Source organism: Schistocerca americana, chromosome 9 (genome assembly GCF_021461395.2).
Source record: "Schistocerca americana isolate TAMUIC-IGC-003095 chromosome 9, iqSchAmer2.1, whole genome shotgun sequence".
Taxonomy (NCBI): Eukaryota; Metazoa; Arthropoda; class Insecta; order Orthoptera; family Acrididae; genus Schistocerca; species Schistocerca americana.
Window position 1 is genome coordinate 76,404,247 of NC_060127.1, and position 22,489 is coordinate 76,426,735.

At 44.3% G+C, this 22,489-nt stretch overlaps 1 protein-coding gene across 1 annotated transcript in view; it reads right to left on the reverse strand.

The window, feature by feature from the left end:
- Positions 1–16,052, reverse strand: part of LOC124551102 (cytochrome P450 4C1-like) — a 166,656-nt gene extending 150,604 nt beyond the window's left edge. The window contains exon 1 of the mRNA XM_047126033.1: positions 15,976–16,052. The gene's annotated coding sequence lies outside the window, so the exon portion shown is untranslated. The remainder of the gene's footprint in view (positions 1–15,975) is intronic.
- Positions 16,053–22,489: the final 6,437 nt, after the last annotated feature.

Consider the following 22,489-nt stretch of genomic DNA (forward strand, 5'->3'; position numbering starts at 1 on the left):
GTTTCGAGACAATGTGTCGTTGTGGAAACTGTTATAAGCATCTTGCATCGAAGTCCGCGCTAAATTTCGAGCTTCTGTAAAAGATCGCCAATGTCGGGGATTTTTCGTCTGTTTAAATTTGGCATGTTTGTTCCGTTGTTTCTGCAACAGTGTTTTGACCCGTTTTGTGTACCAAGGAGGATCAGCTCCGTCGTTCGTTAATTTATTTGGTATAAATCTCTCAATTGCTGCCGCTACTATTTCTCTGAACTCGAGCCACATCTGGTGAACACTTATATCATTTATTTGGAATGAGTGGAGATTGTGTCTCACGAAGGCGTCAAGTGAATTTTATCTGCTTTTTTGAATAGGTATATTTTTCGTTTATTTTTGGGGGGTTACAATATTCAATCTCGCTGCGACAACCCTGTGTTCACTAATTCCTGTATCCGTTTTGATGCTAATTATGAACTCAGGATTATTTGTTTGCTAAGAGGTCAAGTGTGTCTTCACAACCGTTTACTGTTCGCGTGGGCTCATGATAACTGCTCGAAATAATTTTCACAGAATGCGCTTAGTACAATTTCGGATGATGTTTTATGCGTACCTCCGGAATTAAACATGTATTTTCGCCAACATATCGAGGGTAAATTAAAGTCACCACTAACTATAATCGTATGAGTCGGGTACGGTTTGAAAATGTTCAGATGTTCAAATGTGTGTGAAATCTTATGGGACTTAACTGCTTAGACCGCTCGACTAATCCCGCGAGTTTGAAATCAAACTCAAGTTTTCTTTCTACCTTTCAGCAACTGTATCATCTTAATTGGGAGGTCGGTAAAAGCATCCAATTATTATTTTATTCCGGTTGCCAACAATGACCTCTGCCCCTACTAACTCACAGGAATTATCTACTTCAATTTCGCGACAAGATAAACTACTCCTAACAGCAACAAACACGCCACCGACAGCCGTGTTCAGCCTATCCTTTCGGAACACCGTTAGGTTCTTCGCAAAAATTTCGGCTGAACTTACCTCCAGCTTTAGCCAGCTTTCGGTGCCTATAATAATTTGAGCATCAGTGCTTTTTATTAGCGTTTGGAGCTCTGGTACTTTCCCAACACAGCTACGACAATTTACAACTGTTATACCAATGGTTCCTGTATCTACGTTCTTCCTGTGTTCGACCTGCACGCTTTGTAACTGAAGCCCTTCTTGTGTTTTCCCGAGACCCTCTAACCTAAAAAGCTACCCAGTCCACGCCACAGAGCCCCTGCTACCCGTGTAGCCGCCTCCTGCGTATAGTGGACACCTGATCTATTCAGCGGAACCCAATCACTCTTTGGCGCAAGTCGAGGAATCTGCAGCCTACACGGTTGCAGAACCGACTGAGCGTCTGATTCAGAGCATCCATTCGACTCTGTACCAGAGGTCGGCAATCGGTCCTGTCGACTGTGCTGCAAATGGTCAGCTCTGCTTTCATCTTGCAAGCAAGACTGGCAGCCTTTACCACTTCTGTTAGCCGCTCGAAACCAGAGAGAATCTCTTCTGATCCAAAGTGACACACATCATTGTTACCGACGTGAACAACCACCTGCAATTGGCTGCACCCTGTGCTCTCCATGGCATCCGGGAGAACCCTTTCCACATCTGGAATGGCTCCACCCGGGATGCACACGGAGTGCACATTGGTTTTCTTACCCTTCTTGTCAGCCATGTCCCTAAGCGGCCCCATAACGCGCCTAATGCTAGAGCTCCCAACTAGCAATAATCCCACCCTCTGCGATAGTCCGGATCTTGCAGGCTGAGAGGTTTCCTCTGAAACAAGACAGGCGACAGCATCTGGGTCAGCGACAGCGTCAACCACAGACGGCGCGTGGAACCTGTTTGTGCGGCCGCCTGGGAAGTCTTTCGCCACCTGCTTCGGCCTGGGGCGACCTCCCACTCGACCACAGGCGAGGGGTCAGCCTCAGTGCGAGCGGTAACTGGGTTGGCCACCGATGAGGACCGATCGGAGGACTCGGACGTGCTGGACGTCCGTTGGATCCCCACGGCCGGCCCACAACAGTGGTGCAGTCTCAAGCTGTGTAACCAAAGCCATGACAGCCTGAAGCTGAGAGCGAAGTGTCAACAACTTCGCTCGCATCTGCACACAAGAGTCGTAGTCATTGTCCATACTAAAGACCGTGGAAAACTAAACTACACTCCTGGAAATTGAAATAAGAACACCGTGAATTCATTGTCCCAGGAAGGGGAAACTTTATTGACACATTCCAGGGGTCAGATACATCACATGATCACACTGACAGAACCACAGGCACATACACACAGGCAACAGAGCATGCACAATGTCGGCACTAGTACAGTGTATATCCACCTTTCGCAGCAATGCAGGCTGCTATTCTCCCATGGAGACGATCGTAGAGATGCTGGATGTAGTCCTGTGGAACGGCTTGCCATGCCATTTCCACCTGGCGCCTCAGTTGGACCAGCGTTCGTGCTCGACGTGCAGACCGCGTGAGACGACGCTTCATCCAGTCCCAAACATGCTCAATGGGGGACAGATCCGGAGATCTTGCTGGCCAAGGTAGTTGACTTACACCTTCTAGAGCACGTTGGGTGGCACGGGATACATGCGGACGTGCATTGTCCTGTTGGAACAGCAAGTTCCCTTGCCGGTCTAGGAATGGTAGAACGATGGGTTCGATGACGGTTTGGATGTACCGTGCACTATTCAGTGTCCCCTCGACGATCACCAGTGGTGTACGGCCAGTGTAGGAGATCGCTCCCCACACCATGATGCCGGGTGTTGGCCCTGTGTGCCTCGGTCGTATGCAGTCCTGATTGTGGCGCTCACCTGCACTGCGCCAAACACGCATACGACCATCGTTGGCACCAAGGCAGAAGCGACTCTCATCGCTGAAGACGACACGTCTCCATTCGTCCCTCCATTCACGCCTGTCGCGACACCACTGGAGGCGGGCTGCACGATGTTGGGGCGTGAGCGGAAGACGGCCTAACGGTGTGCGGGACCGTAGCCCAGCTTCATGGAGACGGTTGCGAATGGTCCTCGCCGATACCCCAAGAGCAACAGTGTCCCTAATTTGCTGGGAAGTGGCGTTGCGGTCCCCTACGGCACTGCGTAGGATCCTACGGTCTTGGCGTGCATCCGTGCGTCGCTGCGGTCCGGTCCCAGGTCGACGGGCACGTGCACCTTCCGCCGACCACTGGCGACAACATCGAAGTACTGTGGAGACCTCACGCCCCACGTGTTGAGCAATTCGGCGGTACGTCCACCCGGCCTCCCGCATGCCCACTATACGCCCTCGCTCAAAGTCCGTCAACTGCACATACGGTTCACGCCCACGCTGTCGCGGCATGCTATCAGTGTTAAAGACTGCGATGGAGCTCCGTATGCCACGGCAAACTGGCTGACACTGACGGCGGCGGTGCACAAATGCTGCGCAGCTAGCGCCATTCGACGGCCAACACCGCGGTTCCTGGTGTGTCCGCTGTGCCGTGCGTGTGATCATTGCTTGTACAGCCCTCTCGCAGTGTCCGGAGCAAGTATGGTGGGTCTGACACACCGGTGTCAATGTGTTCTTTTTTCCATTTCCAGGAGTGTATGTAGATAAACGGACTATCGGCACGTGCTGCGCGACTCTACAGTAGACCCTGACGAAAACGCAGGAACTGTGTCTAATAATACGCAGATATTCAAAAACCTAACTATCGAAGCACTCAGGTGAAACTAAATTATTCGCCCCTGATTAGGAACTTTTAAGATGTCACAAATTGATTTACCTTCCGGCGCAAACGAAAACACGAGAACGTTGGCTATTAGATATTAAATAAACACGCAGAAACGCAAGAAACTGGACTATTAAAGCACACAGATGGTATTATAAAATTCGCTCCTGGTTAGGAACTCGTAAAAGGCGCGAAATAGGTTACTTCCCTGTTGCTGCTTTTGTCGCCGCCGGCTACTGCTGCAGACATACATTTTTTTTGATGGTACAATGCCCACTGACATTAGCAAACTGAAAGTAGGGCAAATTAGAATGTCAGTGGTGTTTGTTGCAGGAAACTAATGAGAGTCGTTTGCGAGATACCGTATTCTGAAAAGCTCCCACCCTGACACTTGTACACCACTTTTCGTACCACACACTAAAGAACAACACATGTGCATGCACTAGGTCGTGCTTCTGACCAGTAACGAGACACTGACCGTCACAGGTTGTGTTCAAAACGACCACCGGTAGCGACAATACACGCTTCCAGTCCGGTATGGAACGACTCCTGCACACGTGCTAGCGTTTCAGCGGAGATGTCCGAGGAGGCTGGAGTAAGATGTCGTTTCATATCATCGGGTGTAGTTAGTATGTCCTTGTAGACAGCGTCTTTCAGCTGTCCCCGCAGAAAAAAGTCTACGGGCGTCACGTGTAGGGGACCGGCCGGCCAATGTACCCATCCACTGCGTCCAATACAACGATTTGGAAGCAAATCGTGAAGACATGATGTAGCACTTCGTGCACATTTCACATGCCGCGACAGTACCCGTATGGAGAATAAATTTTGTTTACGTCTATGGTCACAAATTTTTTGTCAACTGCCTACCACTTTCGGACTATAATGACTATCTTCAGATCTGATTTATAAAAACATGTCCTAATGTACTGGAGCCGTAGTACATTTGGCGATGCCACGTGGCTGCAGTATATTAGTATACGTTTTTATAAATCAGATTTGAAGATAGTCATTATAGACCGAAACCGGTACTATGATGCCAAAACTTTGTGACTCTAGACGTAAAGTAAAGAAAATTTAAGCCATCATGTACCACAGGTTCCTTCTACTCTGCAGAGGAACGTCTTTTAGCATCCGTGGAACACGGTTTGTTAGGAGGCAACCATTCTTGTGCGCGTTCAGCGTTCCGTTTATGAAACACGGTCCTATGAGCTGACGGTTCACTGCGCCACACCACACGTTTACACTCCATGGACGCCGACGTTCCACCTGACCAAGACAACGGGGATTGTCAATAGAGCAACACTGCATGTTTTGGCGCTTTCCCTGAGCATGATTAGTAAATGTGGCTTCATCACTAAACAAGAAACATAAGCACGGAAGTTAACACGAATCTCATAATCGTTTCCAGAGAGGGATGTGGTAGGAGTGGAACCTATGTCAATAGGAAATGCGTAGGACACCTCCCCGACTCATGTCACTTCCACGTGCGATTGCGCGCGATCTAACGTGTGGATCAACTGCAACACCAGCAAAAACATAAATTTCCCCTGTTCTGTCGTCACTTCTATTACGTTCTATGGGTGTTACACTACCATATTCACGTATCTAAATACTGGAAAGTAGCACAGATCACACCAGTATTGAAGAAGGGAAATGGGAGTAACCCATTGAATTACAGACTCATATCACTGACCTTAATTTGCAGTAGCATTTTGGATCATATATTGTACTCTAACATTGTGAATCACCTTGAAGAAAATGACTTGTTGATACATAACCAACACGGATTCAGAAAATATCGTTCTTGTGCAACACAGCTAGCTCTTTATTCCCATGAAGTAATGAGTACTGTCGACAAGGGACCTGAGATCGATTCCATATTCCTAGATTTCCAGAAGGCTTTTGATACCATTCCTTACAAGTGACTGTTAATCAAATTGAGTGCATATGGAGTATCGCCTCAGCTGTGTGACTGGATTCGTGATTTCCTCTCAGAGAGGTCGCAGTTCATAGTGATGGACGGTAAATCATCGAGTAGAACAGAAGTGATATCAGGGGTTCCGCAAGGTAGTGTCATAGGCCCTCTGCTGTTCCTAATTTACATAAATGATCTAGGTGATAATCTGAGCAGGCACCTTCGATTGTTTGCAGATGACGCTGTAATTTACAGTCTAGTAAAATCATCAGACGATCAATTCCAAGTAACAAATGATCTAGAGAGAATTTGTGTATGGTGCGAAAAGTGGCAATTGGCACTAAACAAAGAAAGGTGCGAGGTCATCCATATGGGTACCAAAAGAAATCCGATAAATTTTGAGTATACGATAAATCGCGCAAATCTAAGGGCTGTCAATTCCACTAAATACTTGGGAATTACAATTAAGAGCAACTTAAATTGGAAAGACCAAAAAGATAATATATTGTGGGGAAGGCGAAACAAAGACTGTGCTCTGTTTGCAGAACACTTAGAAGATGCGACAAACCCACTAACCCAGCCTACATTACACTTGTCCGTCCTCTGCTGGAATATTGCTGCGCGGGATGGGATCGTTACCAGGTAGGATTGACAGAGGACATCGAAAAAGTGCAAAGAAGGGCAGCTCGTATCGTGTTATCGCGCAGTAGGGGTGAGAGTGTCATTGATATGATACGCGAGTTGGAGTGGCAGTCACTGAAACAAAGGAGGTTTTCTTCGCGGCGAGATCTATTTGAGAAATTTCAATCATCAACTTTCTCTTCCGAATGCGAAAATATTTTGTTGACACCCCCCTACGTAGGGAGAAATGATCGTCATAATAAAATAAGAGAAATCAGAGCTCGAACTGAAAGATTTAGGTGTTGCTTTTTCCCACGTACCATTCGAGAGTAGTATGAAAATGGTTCAATGAACCCTCTACCAGGCACTTGAGTGTGAATTGCAGAGTAACCATGTAGATGTAGATGTAATTGGTTGAAGAGGTTGATAAATAATTGCCGAACTGATTGATTTGTATTGAGCTATCTTGCTTCATACAGAGTACAAGAACAAACTGCATCCTTCTTACACTCTCTATACACCATGAGCATACAGGTTTTTTCTGCATTGGTAAATTTCATTGTCCACTCACGATCTGCTGCTTGGACCGATTAGCAAGTTGCAGTGCACTCAAGGAACACACAAGCACACGGCGAGCAAACATGAAAACACCGTTGAATACATTATGGGAGTGGCAGTGATCAGTGTCTTACAAACATTTACTGTTAAAAACAGTCTTGATCACGATTTATTTATCAAGGTGACCGGTTTCGACCACTACTGTGGTCATGAAACTTCCTGGCAGATTAAAACTGTGTGCCCGACCGAGACTCAAACTCGGGACCTTTGCCTTTCGCGGGCAAGTGCTCTACCAACTGAGCTACCCAAGCACACACTTTTAATCTCCCAGGTAGTTTCATATCAGCGCACACTCCGCTGCAGAGTGAAAATCTCATTCTGGAAACATCCCCCAGGCTGTGGCTAAGCCATGTCTCCGCTATATCCTTTCTTTCAGGAGTGCTAGTTCTGCAAGGTTCGCAGGAGAGCTTCTGTAAAGTTTGGAAGGTAGGAGACGAAGAGCCGGCACGGTAGCTCAGCGTGTTCGGTCAGAGGGTTAGCAGCCCTCTGTAATAAAAAAACTGAGCTAATCGATCAACAACGAACTTCAACGGATGTCTTACGACGTCCGCCCCGAGCAGATGCAACGAACGAAAGCGAACAAAATGAGATTAGTAGTGGTCGAAACCGGTCACCTTGATAAATAAATCGTGATCAAGACTGTTTTTAATAGTAAATAAAAACACTGTATCTAGCAACTACGCTAGTTGAATGGCACAAACAAGTGACGGAGTAAAAACTTTTCAAAATACGATGTCTCATGAACGACAAGCATTAGAACCTTCCAACGAACATTCTAATTTACCCTACTTTCAGTTTGTTATTGTCGGTAGGCACTGGTCCATGCAAAAAATGTATGTTTGCACAAAAAATACGCTTTTTAAGTATTATTGTAATATATTTATTGGTTAACAATACGAGCACCTGACAACCATTCTGTACTGTAAAAACCGCACATCAATAACACTTTTCATTTCCGCAATATTTGCGGTGCAAGTTTTAAGTGATTCGCCTTGTATATCCGCCACCGTACTACGATTTCTGAGGTCATGTGCATGAATTTTCTGTTTCTGGATTACTTTGATCACTGGTCATTGTTATCTCAGAACTACAGATACACAATTTATTGAACACTGTTAATGCTGATGATAGTGTGGAACTAAGGAATACGAACATTAACCATCTTTATACAGACAAAGGCTCATTTGTAGTCGTTAATATGCCTACGACTAAGAAAAACAAATGTCACTCGTATACCGCTCAAACTGCAAGCTATTGTGGTTCAGGCAGTAATTCAGGTATAGTATATAATGTACAATATCTCCAGAAACAAGGACTGAAGTTCGTTTGGCCACAAGTGCCAGATATCGACTCGATAAATGAAGAACTGATTGAAATGTGGCTTTTTTATATAATTAATAGAATATGCCCAAATCGTTTAATTAAGGCTAAAATACCTTAAGAATAAAAAAACTTCCTGCCAGATTAAAACTGTGTGCCCGAGCGAGACTCGAACTCGGAACCTTTGCCTTTCGCGGGCAAGTGCTTTACCAACTGAGCTACCGAAGCTCGACTCACGCCCGGTACTCACAGCTTTACTTCTGCCAGTACCTCGTCTCCTACCTTCCAAACTTTACAGAAGCTCTCCTGCGAACCTTGCAGAACTAGCACTCCTGAAAGAAAGGATATTGCGGAGACATGGCTTAGCCGCAGCCTGGGGGATGTTTCCAGAATGAGATTTTCGCTCTGCAGCGGAATGTGCGCTGATACGAAACATTAAGAATAAATTTTCTCTTTGTAAATGAATCCGTAAAGTAGAGAGAAAAGGTCACGATTTAATGAAAGGAATGTTTTTTTTTCTGTTCCGATAAAGAATGTTCCAGAGATATGTTGAAGGCTGTCGCCGTAATCCGTTTTTGGATTATGTAAAAGCAAGAGCTGTGAGCTCCCTCGCCCTCTGTCGTTTGTTTTCGATGGCTGTTCACAAAATGTGAGAGTAGCTCTCGTAGCTATAACGTTTGGTTCAATAATTACGCTGATTTAATTACAATAGCCGTGTTCGAATTAAGAATCTACTTCCTCTTCCATTAATTCCACATCCCAAATTATTACGCATTTTTAGAACTTTTTCAGGCTGCAGCAAAGGAGAGCTGCCGACGAATTCTTTGGTGGCCACAACTAAACGCTACTAGTGTTCAGTCGACCTACTACTTCATCAAACTTTTATTTCAGTGTCCCTGAGATCTCTTTTACCGGTCTTTCCTATCAGTATCCGGGCAATGTAATTACGTAAACTGCGTTATTTTTGTGATCAGTCACTGGCCTCTAAACAATGCCGTCGGTCAACGTTCTCGTCAGTCTAATGGGAATCTGATGCTGGTCGGCGGAATATATAATTTCATTATCCACAAGTAAAAATTTTCTATCACCATTTTGCCATTTCAGAAGATTTGGCATCAGGAAAAGCGATAAATATTATATTACATTTTTTAAAAAATACCAGTAATATATTGGCGCCCAACATGTGGCTCGAACCAAAAAAATTGTATGATATTAATTGATGCTTATTTGTTCCGTTTTTCATAACTCGGCTGTATTTTTGGAGACAAGAACTAACTAATGACGGCTACACGAAACATAAATGAAATTAACTGACGCAACGGGAATCAATGCAAACTCCACGTAGGAACACGGGTAAAAAGGTATGGTTATCAACATGTTGCCTGTTGCCTCTGCTTTCGTAATCTGCAACGCGTAGCTCATTTAATTCATGGTCAGTTTTGGTTTTTCCGCATTTTGCGTTGTTTGCAACTTAGTAATTGCAGCGGGCATTGTTGTTAAGCCCTATAACTAAGATGGCTACTTTTGTGCTGCGCTCAAGCGGGATGAAAACAAGTCATAGTGAATTGTTTCAGTTTGTAGCATCCATATTGTCATTTTAGTAATATAATAATTAGTTTCTCGTTAATTTGCGCTAATTATTCCGTGTGTTGCCAAGAGATTTTATTTCGAAGTATATTTTCAATTTGTGTTATGACAAAGATAGGTAAACCTGAAAACATGGATTCCGCAAATGATGGTGTTTCTGAAAATAACGTCGATGACGGTAACAATAGGGCCGATCCGACGGTGGCAGAATCCGATGCTCAAAATGTGGAGGCAGAAGCTAATACGCAGGCAAAAGCAATTGGAAGTGCCGGGCAAATACCTCCTGCCGTCGTAGATCCATTTCCGTGTTATTCAATAAAATTGCTGAGATGATTTACGCATGCGACAAACCGCTTGCTTCACGCATAAATTCTACGTTAAATGAACGCGATGAAGCGCTTGCTTCACGCATAAACAACACCTTTTCTGAAGTCTCTCGGCAGGTCAATACTACTCTTGCTGAGAGAGCTGTAGTCCTGACATCTCAAATCACTCGGGTAAATTAGGAATTAGTGAAAAAATTAAACACTGGTTTAGGAACAATATCTTCCGAAATTACCAGCCTAAAGGAGGCATATAAGGATTTACCGTTTCCAATCTATCAAAAGATGTGGAAACAATGCAATCAGCACAGAAGACGATGGAAGATACGACGCGCGAATTAACACAATGTGTCGACAGCATGTCCGTAGAAACAGAAGAAGAAGTGCTAAAAACCAGGCTAAATGGGCAGAGTGAAAAATTAATTACCGAATTCGCCATATGGCTTGACCAAAAAGACAAAATGCTCACTGATAAAATAAATTCAGAGCGGAAAGGCGCAATGCAAAGCGATGGGAACGAAACGATGACCGAACTCGGCACGGCAAAACAAACGCTTCAAAAAATGGTTCAAATGGCTCTGAGCACTACGGGACTTAACATCTGAGGTCATCAGTCCCCTAGGACTTAGAACTACTTAAACCTAACTAACCTAAGGACATCACACATATCCATGTCCGAGGCAGGATTCGAACCTGCGACCGTAGCAGCCGAGTGGTTGCGGACTGAAGTGCCTAGAACCGCTCGACCACAGCGGCCGGCTCCCGAGGTGTAACCACTACTGCTGCCACTTATTGTCCACAAGTGAGACGTCTTGCATACGCAGTCCAAGAACAACGATCAGGAAGACTGCGTGATGTGGTGCTATTGACTCCACGATAATGTCCAGCCGCTTTCCGCTTTAGAAAAAGCACTATTCAGGAGATGGGTTGGGGAGTCATTTCGCACCCACGCTACGCACCTGATCCTGCGCTCTAAAATTTTCACCTTTTTGACTCCCTGTTGAACAACTTGCAAGGAACTTCCTTTCCGGATGAAAATGCGCTGCGAAAATGGCTCGACCAGCTCTTCCCTTCTAACCACGTGTTTTCTACTGTCGCGGAATCGAAAAGGTACCCCAGCGGTGGCTGACCGTTTTAAACAGTGAGGCTTAGTCTATCTGTTGTATTTATTAAAATTATGGAAAGCCGCTACGAACTTATACGCCAACCCAATAACAAGAAAACGACATCTAAAAAAACGGAAATAACGATGTAACGATCTTCACATAGCACAACAACGGGAGCTAAAAAACAAATATTATTGTCAATTTCGAATTCAACGTGCGAATCCATAAGGCTGGGTATTTCCTTCATGTTTCATTGTTGAACAGAGTAGTTAACCCACTGACATATACAGACGGCTCACAACGGGTCGCAGGTTTCAAGTCCGTTACAAATAACTCCCGGGAATTCAGCCAGGTAACGCTTTCAGCGACCCCCGAAATTTCGGCGGGAGAACACCCCGCCATTTTCAAGGCAAACTGCAACGGACAGGCGACATACATGCAAATTTAAAACCTCGGTTCTCAAACTGATGCAGAAAGATAGTGTGGTGTCACCGCCAGACACCACACTTGCTAGGTGGTATTTAAATCGACCGCGGTCCGTTAGTATACGTCGGACCCGCGTGTCGCCACTATCAGTGATTGCAGACCGAGCGCCACCACACGGCAGGTCTAGAGAGACTCCCTAGCACTCGCCCCAGTTGTACAGCCGACTTTGCTAGCGATGCTACACTGACAAACTACGCTCTCATTTGCCGAGACGATAGTTAGCATAGCCTTCAGCTACGTCATTTGCTACGACCTAGCAAGGTGCCATTACCAGTTTATATAGAGATAGTAAAACATGTACCGTCAAGAGCGATGTTCTACAATTATGGATTAAAGTTAAGTATTACAGCAACTGCGTCCGTTTTTCTAAGTTCTCATTTCCTTGTAATGTTCCAGACCTCACGCCAGCCTGCGTGAGCTTAAACGCGTGCCTTTCGGCTTCCTCCAAACCCCGTGAATTGGCTCCTGCCAATTCACAACAGATAACTCACACACTGAACACTAGTGCCACCAAAGATGACTCACGAGTTCGTAGTCCTATTATAGATACCTCTGACTTTGGTCATCTTTGGTGGCACTAGTGTTCAGTGTGCGTGTGTTACCTTTCTGCATCAGTCTGAGACCCGAGGTTTTAATATTTGCATGTACGTCGCCTGTCCGTTGCAGTTTGCCTTGAAAATGGCGAGATGTTCTCCCGCCGAAATATCGGCGGTTGCTGAATGTGTTACCTGGCTGAATTCTCGGAAGTTATTTGAACGTTGAATACGCCAGGAGAAACTCAGGTTTCAAGTCCGTTAGTACACAACCGGCAGTGAGACGAACAGAACAGCTATCGCTGTGTTTCTTCTCTGTTAATGAACGGCACGCCATGTTGTATTCCATTGGAGTGCTAAGAACAATGGTTCAAATGGCTCTGAGTACTATGCGACTTAATTTCTGAGGTCATCAGTCGCCTAGAACTTAGAACTAATTAAATCTAACTAACCTAAGGACATCACACACATCCATGCCCGAGGCAGGATTCGAACCTGCGACCGTAGCGGTCGCTCGGTTCCAGACTGTAGCGCCTAGAACCACACGGCCACTCCGACCGGCTGGAGTGTTAAGAAATCGATCTGTGTGTATAATACATTAGATTTCTTTCGATATTTTTCGAGATAAAGGCAATCGTTTCCAGGATTTTCTAGCATCCCCTTCCCCACAATCCCATCAAGGAAACACCCTCTAGAAATTGTGTAGTGCGAAGAAAGAAAGCGATACACGGCGTGAGTGTGAGAAATGTCTCGTGGTGTTATACATGCCTGTATTTTTTAGGTTTTACCACACCAGCAAAAACTTCTAAAACAATACTATCTTCACTTTTCATGAATTCAACAAATAGTAAGGATAGATTTATAAAGAATCCCTATCAAAAAAAATTATATAATTTTGAGAAAAGTGTGTAAGGCAATTAACGTTGATCTAAGCCCTAGGTCACAATTTTTAGTCTTTTTGACCAGGTTTCAACACTTCTATGAGTGCCTTTATCAGAAATTAAACATTTAAAGTGGCCTATAACAATTTTATGGGAAATTTTTTAAAGTAAAAGTGAAATTACTGACTAACAGTACAAGAAAGAGACAGTACTTACGTTTCACGTATAAAATAAGTATCAAGCCAGACAGGCTTTAGTCACAAAATTTTTATAAAGAATACACGAAAGGCGAGTCACTGTGGGCTGCTCATTACCTACATAGCCTCAGGTAGAAACAGACTGAGGCGCCCGCGTTAGGAAGTGCAGGCAGGTGAACATTACACCAAGAGTGCCATCTGGTAGCCGTAAATGTAAGTAGGCTACTTAACATTTAAAATATAGACAGCTGAATGTTAAAATGAACAGTAATTAGTACATAAACTCATAGGCAAAGTTTTATTTGACAACAGCAGACATGATAACTTTTTGCTTATGCAAAAACATAGAAATACAGTTTGGAGACCGAAAACTAACAATACAAAAAGAAACAGTACTTACACGTCACGTATAAAATAAATAATAAGCGAAAAAGCTTTAGTCACAATTTTAAAGTAGAATGCGTAAGACAAGATATGCTGATTTTTGTAAATTTAAATAGTAAACACAGGATCGATATGGGGAAAAATATTAGTACGTCACTGGGTTAAAGAAACTGCGTACAGTAATGGTTGGAGTCCGATACTGTTTATAATACGCTAAGGAGAAAGACTAGACAGCGGATAGCACCACTACTGTATCCTCTTCAGGGGGCCACCATCTCGTATCAACAATAACGAATATTTGTAAGGTCGCGTACGTACATTTGATGCTATGTGAATCTCCCTATGTAAAAGGCATCGTCCTGACAGACTGACTCGTCAATTCCCAGCCAAAACCAGTAAGGACAGAAACTTTAAGTTCGGAGAAGGTGTGGATCTTATGGTGTAGGCGTCTTTGAAGATGAGATTTATCGAAATTCCAACCCCAAGGGGGTGAAATAAATGTAAATGTCGTGTGACTAGGGCCTCTCATCGGGTAGACCGTTCGCCTGGTGCAAGTCTTTCGATTTGACGCCACTTCGGCGACTTGCGCGTCGATGGGGATGAAATGATGATGATTAAGAGAACACAACACCCAGTCCCTGAGCGGAGAAAATCTCCGACCCAGCCGTGAATCGAACCCCGGTCCTTAAGACACATTCTGTCGCGCTGCCTACTCAGCTACCGGGGGCGGATAGGGGGTGAAATAGGAGATGAAGATTTTGGTAAAATGTCGCTGTTAAGGTAATTTTTAAGCTAGTATTACGAAAATTGTTATTTGGTTTCTCGGTCAGACAGAAAGAAATACACGCGTCAGCGCTTTTTTGAAGTTTAGCCCTGTGAGTGTGAAATTGTAGGTAAAAGTTCTTCTTGAAAATATATCATTATTGAACAACTACTAAATATTTTTAAAGCTCCATCTACGAACATTGATATCTGACTTCTCGGTTACAAATAAAAAAAAAAGTGTTCCGCTGTTTTTCGAAATGGAACCACTGAGGGGGTGAAATAGGGGAAGACATTTTTTATGAGGATATTTCATTATGAAAACATATTAAAGCTCCATCTATGAAACTTTAAATTGGCTTCTCAGTGAGAAATTAAAAATATGTGTTTCACTGTTTTTGGTAATTCCACCCCTATGTAGTGAAACGGGGGATGAAAGTTTTTATGGAAATATTTCGTTGTGTAAGAATTTTTGAAGCTAAAACTACTAAAATTTTTATTTGGCTTCTCTGTTAGCAATAAAAGATACGCATGTCAGTTTTTGGAAATACAGCACCTAAGGGGATCAAATAGGGTCACTCTGATTCACTGACTCGTCTTCGCGCAGCCCGAACCGCTGAGGATAGGAACCTGAAGTTTGGAAATGGAGTGGATCTTATACTGTACCTGTCATTTAAGAAGGAATTGTCCGAAATTTCACTCTAAGGGGAAGGAATAGGGGATGAAAGGCTTTTTGAACGTAAGTTGCTATTAACGGAATTTTGAAGCTAGAACTAAAAAAAAAAAATGGTATCTGGTTTCTCAGTCAGAAAATAAAAAATACATCTTTCAGCTTTTTTGGTAATTCAACCACTAAAGGGGGGGGGGGTAAAAGAAGGACTGAAAGTTTTTTGAAAATAAATAATTAGTAAAGAACTACTTAAGGAACTTTAGGGCTACGTCTTTGTCAGCTGGTATTTGACTTAAAGGTCACAAATAAAAAAAATGCGTGTTTCATTGTTTTTGGAAATTCAACCCCCAAGGGAGAGCATTAGAAAATGTTTTGTTACATTTAAAAAATTTTAAAGCTAAATTTATGAAAAGTGGTGTTTCACTTCTCGGTTAGATATAAAGAAATGTTTGTTAAGAGATGAAATTTGCTACGGAAATATTTCCACAAGAGCGTAAGAGGCATGATTAACAAAAATATTTGGACCCCAGGTACCAGAACTCCTTTTCGGTCAGAAAGACATTCGGAGAAGACTATGCTCATATGACCTTAATAGCGAGAAAAGCTCAAAGGTGTTACAATTTGTGAACAACACAAAAATTCGATGAAATAAAAACAAAATTAAAAAAAAAAGTCTACGCGAGCGAAGCAGCGAACGCAATGTTAGTTCTTAAATATACAAAGAAGGCCAGTACGAACGGTCACAGCTTTGTTTGACCAATTGGAGGGCGTTAGAGAGACTGAAAAATGAACTGGCACACGCTTCAAAATAGAATGTCGCGTGGGGGTCGTCAGCTCACTCACCGCACAGACTCGCTCGCGAACTGGGTACGCAGACTGCGACGGCAGGCGGCACAGAAAGCTACTGAATAGAGGATCGCCTCTGGCGCGCTCCACGTTACACTTACGCGACGTCTGTAGGCGTGGTTTAGTTTGGCCCAAGCACGAAACCCATCAACCGGTTTGCCACGCCTGACCTCGCCTCCAGCTACAGACCGTCAGACGCGATAGGTAATTACCAGAAAATGAAAGTAGCAAATTCCAGGTTTGCGGCCGGCCGGGGTGGCCGAGCGGTTCTAGGCGCTACAGTCTGGAACCGCGCGACCGCTACGGTCGCAGGTTCGAATCCTGCCTCGGACATGGATGTGTGTGATGCCCTTAGGTTAGTTAGGTTTAAGTAGTTCTAAGTTCTTGGCGACTGATGACCTCAGAAGTTAAGTCCCATTGTGTTCAGAGCCATTTGAACCATTTTGAACCAGGTTTGCGAGGGAGAAATATTTCAGTTGATCGATGGAAAAAGGAATTGCAAATACGTTCACGGAAATTCAGGAATACAGAAATACACGTCACTTAGGAATAAAATAAATAGCAAGTGGATGGAAGCTAAGATGAAATGCCCGCATGAAAAATGTGAAGAAATCGAAAAGAAATGATTGGCGGAAGGACACATTGGCGGAAGGAAAGACTCAACATACAGAAAAGTCAAAACAGCCCTCCGTGAAATTAAAAGCAAGGGTGGTAACATTAAGAGTGCAATAGCTGTTGTTGTTGTGGTCTTCAGTCCTGAGACTGGTTTGATGCAGCTCTCCATGCTACTCTATCCTGTGCAAGCTGCTTCATCTCCCAGTACCTACTGCAACCTACAACCTTCTGAATCTGCTTAGTGTATTTATCTCTCGGTCTCCCTCTACGATTTTTACCCTCCACTCTGACCTCCAGTACTAAATTGGTGATCCCTTGATGCCTCAGAACATGTCCTACCAACCGATTACTCCTTCTAGTCAAGTTGTGCCATAAATTCCTCTTCTCCCCAATTCTATTCAATACCTCATCATTAGTTATCTGACCTACCAATCTAATCTTCAGCATTCTTCTGTAGCACCACATTTCGAAACCTTCTATTCTCTTCTTGTCCAAACTATTTATCGTCCATGTTTCACTTCTATACATGGCTACACTTCCACAAACGACTTCCTGACACTTAAATCTATACTCGATGTTAACAAATTTCTCTTCTCCAGAAACGATTTCCTTGCCATTGCCGGTCTACATTTTATATCCTCTCTACTTCGACCATCATCAGTTATTTTTCTCCTCAAATAGCAAAACTCATACTATACTACTTTAAGTGTCTTATTTTATAATCTAACTCCCTCAGCATCACCTGATTTAATTCCACTACATTCCATTATTCTCGTTTTGCTTTTGTTGGCGGTCATCTTATTCGTCCTGGACAGCCATTCCGTTCAACTGCTCTTCCAGGTCCTTTGCTGTGTCTGACAAAATTACAATGTCACCGGCGAACCCAAAGTTTTTATTTCTTCTCCATGAATTTTAATTCCTACTCCGAATTTTCCTTTTGTTTCCTTTACTGCTTGCTCAATATACAGATTGAATAACATCGGGGAAAGGCTACAACCTTGTCTCACTCCCTTCCCAACCACTGTTTCCCTTTCATGCCCCTCGCTCTTTGCTGTTCCACTAATAAATGCAGAGGAGAGAACGGATAGGCGGAAAGAGTACATCGAAGACCTCTATGAGCGAAAGAGACTATTCTGATGATGTGATAGAAGAAGAAACTGGAATCGCTAGGGAAGAGAAGGGGATACAGTATCAGAATCAGAATTTATAAGAGTTTTGAAGTCTTAAGATTGAATAGGGGAGAAGGGATAGATATCACTGCATCCGATTTCCTGAAATAATTGGGGGGGGGGGGGGGGAAGTGGCAACAAAACGACTATTCACGTTGTTGCGCAGAATGTACGAATCTGGTGACATTACATCTGACTTTCGGAAAAACATCATCCACACAGTTCCGAAGACTGCAAGAGCCGACAAGTGCGAGAATCATCGCACAATCAGCTTAACAGCTCTTGCATCCAAGTTGCTGGGAAGAATAATATACAGTAGAACGGAAAAAAAAATTGAGGATGGTTTAGATGACGTTCAGTTTGGCGTTGGCAACGGTAAAGGCACCAGAGAGGCAGTTCTGACGTTGTGCTTGATAAGGGAAGCAAGGCTAAAGAAAAATCAAGACACGTTCATCGGAAAAATCGGTCGACAATGTCAAACGGTGTAAGGTGTTCGAAACTCTGAGGAAAATAGGGATAAGTTACAGGGAGAAACAGGTAATATACAATATGTACAAGAGCTAAGAGGGAATAATAAGAGTGAACGTCCAAGAACGAAGTTCTCGGAGTAAAAAGGGTGTAAGACAGGGGTGTAATCCTTTCGCCCCTAATATTCAATCTATACATCGAAGAAGCGGCAACGGAAATAACAGAGAGGTTCTAGAGTGGAATTAAAATTCAAGGGGAAAGACAATCATTGTTAAGAGTAGCTGATGAGACTCCTATCCTCAGTGAAGAAGAATTACATGATCTGCTGAATGGAATGAACAGTCTAACGAGTAAAGTATGTGGATTGAGAGTAAATCGAAGAAAAATGATAGTAGTAACAAGTAACACAAATGAGAACAGCGAGAAATTTAACATTAAGATTTGCGGTCATGAATCAGATGAAGTTAAGGAAATCTGATACCCATGTCCGACGGAGCAAGCAGGACATAAAAGTCAGACTAGCTCTGGCAAAGAGAGAGTTCCTGATCGAGAATGATCGACTTGTATCAATATAGGCATTAATTTGGGGAAGAAATTTCTTAGATTATATGTTTGAAGCAAATCATTGTATGGCAGTGAAACATGGACTGTGGAAAAACCGGAAAAGAGAAGAATCGGAATGTTTGCGATTTGGTGCTACAGAGGAATGTTGAAAATTTGCTGCACTGATAAGGTGTGGAATGAGGAAGTTCTGTGCAGAATCGGAGAGGAAAGGAATGTGTGGAAAACTCTGACAAGGAGAAGGGCATCTGTTAAGACATCGGGGAATGACTTCCATGGTACTGGAGGGAGCTGCAGAGGGCAAACACTGTAGAGAATAACAGAGACTGGAGTACAGCCAGCGAATAACTGAGGACGTTGGATGCAAGTGCTACTCTGAGATTAAAAAGCTGGCACAGGAGAATACTATGTGATGGGCCGCGTCAAAACAGTCACAAGAGTGATGCTAAAAAAGAAAGAAAAAGAGGCAGGACTATAAAACTGGTTTCTGTCGATGCTGTTGTCATCACCCGGGAAATATCGTCTTTAGACGATCGCAGATAATTGCAGACAGTTTGCAAAATTTTTATATTATCTGTAATTAATGACAGTTCTGTCTAAATGTGAATAAATGCAAGACAATCGGCTATAATAAAGTGGCCGTGTCCGACAATATCCGATTATGATTTCATCGGCTAACCTAAACGTTTTAATTTCTTCTCGCTGCATTACATTTCCGTCTCCAAATGTAATCTACATTTTCTTAACTCCTTGGTGCAGCTGCGCTCTACCACCACCAAGGTACCGTACTTTTGGTACCCTACACAGATGAACACAGCATTACCGGTGGTATTAACAGAACTGGTAGGAAAAGAAACACAAACGAATGCGTAACAGAGAAAATGGGAGCCCACGATTTCTCTTTTTTTTTTGTCTTGCATATAATTAGTACGCACGTCATTCAGTTTTAGCTTATTATGTACTTTACCTGCCTTGCCGCAGTGGCTACACCGGATTCCGTGAGATCACCGAAAAGCGCTGTCGGGCGTGGTCGGCTCTTGGATGGGTGACCATCCAGGCCGCCATGCGCTGTTGTCGTTTTTCGGGGTGCACTCCGCCTCCTGATGCCAATTGAGGAGCTACTCGATCGAATAGTAGCGGCTTCGGTCAAGAATACCATCATAAAGAGCGGGAGAGCGGTGTGCTGACCCCATGCCCCTTCTATCCGGATCCTCCACTGAGGATGACACGGCGGTCGGATGGTCCCGGTAGGCCACTCGCGGCCTGAAGACGGAGTGCTTTTTTATGTACTTTACTTGAGGTGAGAAAAATTATGGCATAGCGATATGCATATATTCTGATGGCGGTAGTGTCGCGAACACAGCCGGCCGGGGTGGCCGAGCGGTTCTAGGCGCTACAGTCTTGAGAACCGCGCGACCGCTACGGTCGCAGGTTCGAATCCTGCCTCGGGCATGGATGTGTGTGATGTCCTCAGGGTAGTTATGTTTCAGTAGTTTTAAGTTCTAGGGGACCGACGACCTCAGAAGTTAATTCCCATAGTGCTAAGAGCCATTTGAACCATTTGTCGCGAACACGAGGTATACAGAACCGAGCGAGGTGCCGCAGTGGTTAGCACACTGGACTCACATTGCATTCTGGAGGACGACGGTTCAATCCTGCGTCTGGCCATCCTGATTTAGGTTCTCCGTGATTTCCCTAAATCCCTCCAGGCAAATGCCAGGATGGTTCCTTTGAAAGAGCATGGCCGACTTCCCCAATCCAATGAGACCGATGACCTCGCTGCTTGGTATCTTCCCCCAAACAAAAATGGTTCAAAAAATGGTTCAAATGGCTCTGAGCGCTATGGGACACAACATCTTAGGTCATAAGTCCCCTAGAACTTAGAACTACTTAAACCTAACTAACCTAAGGACAGCACACACACCCATGCCCAAGGCAGGATTCGAACGTGCGACCGTAGCAGTCATGCGGTTCCGGACTGCAGCGCCAGAACCGCACGGCCACCGCGGCCGGCAACGGTTCACATGGCTCTGAGCACTTTGGGACTTAACATCTGAGGTCATCAGTCCCCTAGAACTTAGAACTACTTAAACATAACTAACCTAAGGACATCACACAACACCCAGTCATCACGAGGCAGAGAAAATCCCTGACCCCGCCAGGAATCGAAACCGGGAACCCGGGCGTGGGAAGCGAGAACGCTACCGTACGACCACGAGCTGCGGACCTCCCCCGAACAACCCATCCCCAACCCAACAAGGTATACAAGGGCCGTGCATTGGCGGAGCCTGGCATTTGTACTCAGGCGCTTGGTGTGAAAAAGGTCCCTCCGTGATTACGGCCGCAGGACGGGAATTAAAAGACTTTGAACACGGAATGATAGTTGGAGCTAGACACATGAGGCATTGCATGTCGGAAGTCGTTAGGAGTTCAATATTCCAAAATCCACAGTGTCAAGAGTGTTCCAAGAATACCAAATATCAGGCATTACCTCTCACCACGGACAACGCACTGGCCAACAACCTTCACTTAACGGCCGAGAGCAGCTGCGCTTAGGAAGAGTTGTTAGGGTTAACAAACACGCAACACTGCGTGAAATAATCGCAGAAATCAGTGTGAGACGTAAGACGAACGTATCCATTGGGACAGTGCGCTGAAATTAAAGGGCTATGGCAGCAGACGACCGACGCGAGTGCCTTTGACAACAGCTCCGCATCGTGTGCCGTGCCTCTCCTGGGGTCGTGACAATATCGATTGGACCCTAGACATGTTAAGATGAGTCCCGATTTCAGTTGGTAAGAGCCGATGGTAGGGTTCGAGTATGGCACAGACCCCACGAAGCCATGGACCCAGGTTGTCGACAGGTCACTGTGCCATCTGGTGGTGGCTCCATAATGACTGGGCTGTGTTTACATGGAATCGACTGTGTCCTCTGGTCCAATTGAAGCAATCATTTACTGCAAACGATTATGTTGGGCTACTTGCAGACCGGTTGCAGCTACTCGTGGACTTCATGCCCCCGAACAACGACAGAAATTTTTTGGATGACAATGCGGCCTGTCATCGGGCCTCAATTGTTCGCGTCTGGTTTGAAGAACGTTCTCGACAACCTGAGTGAATGATCTGGTCTCGCAGATCACTCTGCATGAATCCCGTCGAACACTTATGGGCCACAATCGAGAGGTCAGTTCGTGCACAAAATTCTGCACCGGCAACACTTTCGAAATTGTGGACGGCTATAGAGGCAGAATGGTTCATATTTCTGCACTGGACTTCCAAAGACTTTTGAGTCCATGCCGCGCCGAGTTGCTACAGTACGCCAGAAAAAAGCAGCTCCTTTATATTTCCTTTTTGTTAAGGAAATTGCGTTTACCAGCGCTGTATGACAAATCTTTAGTGTTTTCTTTACTTTTACTGCAAGATCCCTCTTCTTCACCAATTCAACAATTTTCGCATAAAATCTGAATTAAATATTTACAATTTCAGGTTTGCTATAAATACTGTTTATTATTGAGTAACAGATAGGAGGATAGATACGTAGAACAAAAGTGTTCCGTAGGTTACCTGGCCTTTTATATACGCTCATTCAGTTTCTAGGCAGTTCACCTCGTCCGGTTTTTAGAGGAATCCAGTAAGAGACTGATCACATGAGTAAACAAAGCGTTCGTTATGAGGTAGGGACCGATAGGAATGTAACA